The 7,500-nt window shown below is 31.5% G+C and overlaps 1 long non-coding RNA gene across 1 annotated transcript in view; it reads right to left on the bottom strand.

Moving 5' to 3' along the window:
• Positions 1-7,500, bottom strand: part of LOC137615809 (uncharacterized) — a 193,557-nt gene that overhangs the window by 77,755 nt on the left and 108,302 nt on the right. The gene's annotated exons all lie outside the window — the stretch shown is intronic.

Genomic DNA, 7,500 nt, shown 5'->3' with positions numbered 1-7,500 from the left:
ACCATCTCAAAACTAACTTAAGCTCTGTTTAACCTGAGAGATCCGCCTTTTTATTGTTGAAGTCCACTAACGTACTGTCTACTGAATTAATATATATATATATATATATATATATATATATATATATATATATATATATATATATGTATACATATACTATATATGTATATATATAATATATATACCACATAAGTATATATATACTATATAAGTATATATATATATATATATATATATATATATATATATATACACATATATATATGTATACTATATATATATATATATATGTATACTATATAAGTATATATATATATATATATATATATATATATATATATATATATATATATATATATATATATATATATATATATATATATATATACACACACCAAATTGCTGTAATACTAACAGTTTCTGCCGTATCATTGAAACAACAGCAACGACTGATTCAGGAAACAAGCAAAGGCTGTGAAATTTTCCAAGTTCATTTTACATTAATAACGAAGAGTGTTCTGCCTTAGAGATCCAAATTTTATTACAAAAGAGGCCTAAAGGTTGGAGGGAAGGATTTGGTTGATGGATACTCGCCTTCTTAGGCCTAAAGGAAACACAGTATTAACCTTATTCAACCTTATTGCTGGCTCACTCTTGATTTACTTGTGGTATATTTATTTTTTATGCTGATTTTCTCTTACAACAACAACTATAAGAATAAAAGTATTTATCATTATTGTCATTACTCGTATCATCATTCTTACCATTAACTCGGGGACCTTGAAAACAACTATTCTTATGAGAATTATATATTAACAATATATTAACTATAACAACTCAATACCGTATTATTACTATAATATCATGAGCAATATTAGTACTCTAGAGCTATTCGAAACTCAACAGCGAAAATATCTATTAACATCTACACTAAGATACAATTAAGTAATTTTTTTTTTTTTTTTTTTTTTTGCTTTTTACATTATAAGGTTTAAATATCAGATGATTCGAGGCTCGAGAACGAAATTGTAGACAACGGAATTACGTCCTTCATACGAAAACAACAAACGTAATGAAGTCCCATCTGTCAGGGTTTATAGATCTCTCTCTCTCTCTCTCTCTCTCTCTCTCTCTCTCTCTCTCTCTCTCTCTCTCTCTCTCTCTCTCTCTCTCTCTCTCTCTCTCTCTCTCTCTCTCTCTCTCTCTGTGAAAACAACAAATATAAAGCTAAAAAAATTCCCTTTCGACCATAGCCTTCGAAAGTCAACAAAAAAGGCCAAACATAAAAGAATCGAAGAAAGGAAAACTGAAAGAAGGAAAGGGTTATTCTGCCTTGGGAAATGGCAAAGAAGGGCTATGATAAAAAAAGAAAAAAAAAAAAAAAAAAAAAAACTTTTAATTAGCCCACCGTTATAATTCCAAAGCCTTTCAGAATTACATAAAATAGGAAAGAAAAATGAGCCTGCGAAAAAAAAGAGAACAAAGCGAAGAGGCTTTGACAAAAAGATTGGAGATTTTCCGACAAAGCTTCAAAGCAGTTTTTTAGAAAGAAGACGAATACGAGTAAGCGATGTATTTTGACAAATATAAAATACTAATATTTCCGCTTTGTGACGACAACAATTATCAGGGTCAAATTGATCAAAGGCGATATTTCAAAAAATGTATAATTTTTATTTCTTAGGTGTATTAATTATCTGTATTCAATTACTCCGTTTCATACTCTTTCAATATACATTTTTTTTTTCAGTTGCGTATATTGATCCATTTATTTTCACGTCCATTCATTCACATTATCAATAATCTATAGTTCCATTTACCTGTCATTTCTCTAATACCATTTTTATCGAACATGTCTATCACTTCATTTAGCAACCAACTCTGACCGTCCACTTTTATGATTAATCTTTATTAATCTATTTACATGTTTTTTTCTTAGTTATTTTTTAACAGCAAGTAATAACATTCTTCTTATTTACCTAATCTATTCATCTGGCCTTTCCTTCGTTCACTTTTATCATCAAGTAATAATATTTTTCTTATTTACCAATTCTTCCCCTCAATTTCATCAAGAGGGTATGGTATTTCCCCTTTCCTTGCGGGTGAATATTTTACCTCTCCATTCCACATCAAAATCTGTTTACAAATTTCAGTCAGAAATCTTATGATGGAAAATGCTGGTAAAAAAACCTTACGGAAAATTCTACCTATTTGAAACACGACCCTTCTTATGGCCTATGGGAACAGGATACCGAGATGGAGTTGGCCCCACGGCACTAAGATGGGAGACGAGGACTGTATACGGGAAAGAAAAAGGAAAAGGCATGAAATAAGAAGTTAATAAAAGAGCTCTCGATGTTTTCAGTTCTTCCTCTTGATTACCTTTGTCGTTTTAATAACCTCCTTGGGAGTTCGTATGATTTCTTCGCTTTTTAATCAGAATGAGAGGTCTTTAGAGGGACCATTTTCAAAGTACTTTTGGTCATATTCAGGTGTTCTTCTTTAAAATTGATTAAAAATATTAATTGCAGCCATAAACAAAATCCAAAACACTAAAACAATTAGATAATTGGGTATAAAATATGTAATTTGGTATTTATAACTGACTGTCCCGCAAAGCTAAATAAAAATGAAAAATGCCTAATATCTATCAACTGCTTAGCAGAACGTAGCTTTCCAAGGGAAATGTCAGATTTGACAATAAATAGGATATTTATTAAACTTTCAGAAACGCAAAAGAATGCATACTAGTAAAAAAAAAAATTTAATAGAACTTTCAAGAGTAAAATCGACATAAATTCAGTTTTATACATCCTCCTTTACGACACCTTCAAAATTACATTTTTTCTCATATTACTCCTTCCTCAGCAACGTCCACCTCCCCTTTTTTCTCTTTACTTTACCTTTGGATCTACCTCACCCTAACCTTCAGTGATGTCATCATAAAGGCTCGTCCAAAAGAGCATAAGACAGCAAATGTCTGAAGAAACTACGGGGGTTATGTGAGCACACACCCAACAGTCGTACCGTATGGGCTTTTTATGGTTATTTCTGGCAGCACCAGAAAATTTGTTTCTTAACAGAGTCAGTACCTCTGGAACTCAGACAGGATGCCCTGCTTCTTCTAAGGTGTCTTTATGGCAGTTTCATAATTAATGGCATCATCATGATCAAATGAAGAGAGGCAATGTCTTCCCGTGCTGGAATAATTGTATTTGAGTTATTTTGAACAGCTTCTACCTTTCTCCCTCTCTGTTTGCAGTTCAAACTGGCCCCCTCTGTATAATATATACGGCTGTTACAAATGTCTTCGTTTCTTTATATGGCTCTTGAGACAGCAGCTTAGCTCTTGCCTCTCATTTATAGCCCTTTAAGAGTAAACAAGGAGAAGCTGCAGTTAGCAAAAGAAAAGGAAAAGAAAAAAATAGTTTACACTTTTTTGGTTCTTTTTTTCGGGCTACCCCTTTCTTAGCTTGTTTTTTATTCGCCTTTAAGAACACATTCTCTTTACAGAGTGAAGAACCAATAAAATGGATAACTTCATATATTCCGTTTCAGCTATTTTCTTTATCACTGTCATATAGAAATACACATTACATCCAATAGTTTAAATGATATTTACATATATATGGTAACCCAGCTTTTTGCGTTACAGATTCTTGACTGTTAGGGGGTATGTAGTCTGAATGTCGATGAAGGGTCTGCATGTAAACGAGAGCATACATGAATCGATGTGGCACTAAATTGAGATTTCAAATAACAGCTAAAAACAAGAAATTATAATTACTTTTATGAGCAACCCTATATCTTCGATCAAAACTTCTCTCTTGCTCCTTAACACTTTCATTATCAGCCCATCCTCAATTTAATCTATATCAAGTAAATATTAATATAAGTTACGATCATAAACATTGTCAATCTAAAGTAGCAAAAAAAAATTTGTTGCTCTTTATCAATCTAACTGATATAATTCTTTATCTAACAGAAGATATACCTTTTTATTCCTGGTTTCCCCTGATAATATAACCTGTTTCATTGAAATAAAAAAAAATCGTATCATTAATCTCTCCATATCTCCACAGTCAAAGTATACGACATGGTTGAATAGACAAAACAATTCATTCTGAGGACAGGGGAAATGAAATGTTAAACCCCTAGAGAGATTATATAAGGATAATTTCTATGTAAAAATGCCCAGACGAGATCCTGTAGTTATTGGTTGCAACAGCTGTCGACAAGATTTGAATAAATAGAGGAGCACAGTAAGAAATTTCGTCTTTACCTTGAAAATTCTATCGCAGAAGACAAGAAAAGATAGAGAAACTAGAAAAGTGTGCCCTTAAACCAATGCCATAAGTGGTTTAGCACTTAACAAAATATATGTATAAAGTATGTATGTAATATACATATTAATATATATATATATATATATATATATATATATATATATATATATACACACACATATATATATATATATATATATATATATATTTATATATATATACACACACATATATATATAAATATATATATATATATATATATATATATATATATATATACAGTATACTGTATGTATATATTTTTTCAAATAAGCTACCCTTTGATACCGAATTAAGGATGTTACATACTTACCAATCATCTGTAATGGCGGAGATGAGTTACTATCGATTCTAAGCATACAAATCCTGAATGAATTCGACATGCTTAAATACAGCAGAGTCGGAAAAGACCTTTATCTCTACAGCCGAATGGGCTAAGTCAACTGTTCCCCTTCACTTCTATCGGTACTAAGGTTCAAATCCTTGACTCGCGCAGAAATATTTTTCGTTAAAGGAATTTCCCGTTGGGTCTGTGATTCCGTGGCAGATTGAATTCAATACTTAAGGGCATTTGTGGCTTAAATTGAAAAACTGAAGGTCACGAGTGATAAAATTATCATATGTATACAATATGTACGTGCATATATGCGTATACATAAATGCATATATGTATAAATATATGTCAATAGACCACACTTATTTCCAATCCCAAGGACTTATTTATCTACTGGTCTGATTATTGATGTAGACCTATATTATGTATGTTGAACAGTTAACTGTACCCAACCTGTAAGTTTGTGGTATTTGTAAAATAATGGTGTTTTATTCTGTGATATCCCCATACAAAAGTGCTCTCCGTGCTCACACCTATTCTTATGTAGCTCTCTATGAAAAGGTGCAGGAGTTATCATACGACAACCAACACCTGTAAGAGGTCTGTCTGAAGGCAATAGAGGGAGTTAGAGCTGCCTGTTTGGAGGTGAACAAACATATAAAAGCAGAGTTTGTGAAACAATCAAACACCCCTTACGAGAGGCTTTGACCATTGCTAATGTCATCGGTTTTCCAAGAATGAGAAAAACAGAGATCCAAGAATGCAATGTTAAAGACAATGATGAACAAACTACATTGAGTGGAAGCTGCAACCCAGAATGCTGACCTGGAGCCACATCTCCAAGCCAGAGAACATCTGAGCAACCTCTCTTCTTTGCCATTAACCTGATCAAGTACAAGCGACCCAGGTCCAGATACACCACAGCCTAAGCATTCAATAAAATAGAATGATTCAGTCAAATAAGTTTGTTGTTGGATATAACTTATCTATTTTGATACCAATGAATTCACTGGACCTGAAAATAGTGGTTTAGCTGTCAAAATCCTATTTTCGTGGGATTTAGAAGTTGATATATTGATAAAACATTATTCTAATGAACCCACTCTGTAAAATCCAAGGTGGAGGGCTTCTAATAATCAGAGAATCAAAGCAAAAGGAAACGTTGTTCTAATGATTCGATATACAATAAAATCTTCAAAAATTAAGTTTTAATATTCTATAAAAAAAAAATGGCGAAATTACATAGCAATCTGACTATTATGTTTATCTCCATATATATATATATATATATATATATATATATATATATATATATATATATGTATATATATATATATATATACATATATATATATACTATATATATATATATATATATACACATATATATAATGTATAACTTAATAAAGGTACCCTAGGTAGATTTTCGTATCTTGAAACCACCAAAATGCGAAATTCCCTTCTAACATTTATTTTCCATAATTTTTACAATCTTTCCTCTTTCAAAAGGCAAGCCCGTCACTTCATTCAGGATTTTGCCTTTTTTTTTTCCTCCTTTGAAACCGAAATAAAATATACCCTCAGATAGAAAACCCTGGACACGGTTCATGGAAATACTTTCCTCCTGGCGAGAAGAATTCTAACCACGGGAAAGGGGAAGTAATTCATATCAAACCTGGAAATAAAATAACAACAAAGATCGATGTTTAAGAACGATATTTTGCCTACTCCTTTTACGTAATGTGATTAACATGTTCTTTTACGCGCTGGCTTTATTCGCCCAGCAATTCTGTGGCCATGTTTTAAGTAATATTATGGGAAATTCTCCAAATGTTCAATAGAAGGTTCCAAGGAGTTTTCTGTCCATAGATTGGGTTAATAAATAAGTCTTAAGGACCAAATACACTAGTATGAACCTTGTACCTTCAGTCTATCGTATATCTTCTTGTCCCTACTCCCTTTTATCTGTCTACCTCATGTCTTTTTCGCCATACAGTTTGAGTAATAAAAACCCTACTTATAATTTACATACTGAACTTCCCTATAACTAATTGATCGTACCAAACTTATAACAGTCCAGCCAGAAACTCGCGTTTTCATTGGTGATAAAAAAAGCAGTTGGATAGAATTGCCTGACAAGTTTTCTCGTTTAAAGTCTCGTAGAGAGGAAGAGAAGGATTTTATATTACAAATAATATATATATATATATATATATATATATATATATATATGTGTGTGTGTGTGTGTGTGTGTGTGTGTGTATATATATATAATATATTTATATATATATATATATATATATATATATATAGATAGATAGATAGTAAGATAGATAGATACATGAATACTTATATATAGAGTATATAATATAAATATAAATACTGTAAATGTCCATGTAAATGTATATATACATATAAATGAACAAATATTTGTGCATGTCTTACTACTTCATAAATGTCTTTACATACACAAATACATATACTCATGTACTGTATATTGAGAAATAAAGAGAAACGTGAATATACTGTAGTTCACTTTCGGAGTTCAAGTAATAACAAGGCTAGACCTTTTATAACAATTTTCGCCTAAAAACTCCGTCGGTGTCCTTTAATCATGACGTAATGACTAAGCAATCAGCGCCCTCTTCAAGCGGACATCAAAAACGTCCAATTTTCCCTATCTTTCATGTGGATAAAAAGGAACTTTCAACTGTTACAGCTTTTTATCTCTCCGTTTGTAGATCAATTCGTTGAAATACAGTTGTTAATGACATAGTATTCGTTCATACAGTAAGTCAATTAGCTGAAATACAGTTACTAATGACACTATAGTATTCGTTT

The sequence above is a fragment of the Palaemon carinicauda genome, chromosome 22 (assembly GCF_036898095.1).
Source record: "Palaemon carinicauda isolate YSFRI2023 chromosome 22, ASM3689809v2, whole genome shotgun sequence".
NCBI lineage: Eukaryota > Metazoa > Arthropoda > Malacostraca > Decapoda > Palaemonidae > Palaemon > Palaemon carinicauda.
The sequence above is the reverse complement of the archived record's forward strand: the minus strand, read 5'-3'. Positions and strand labels throughout refer to the sequence as shown.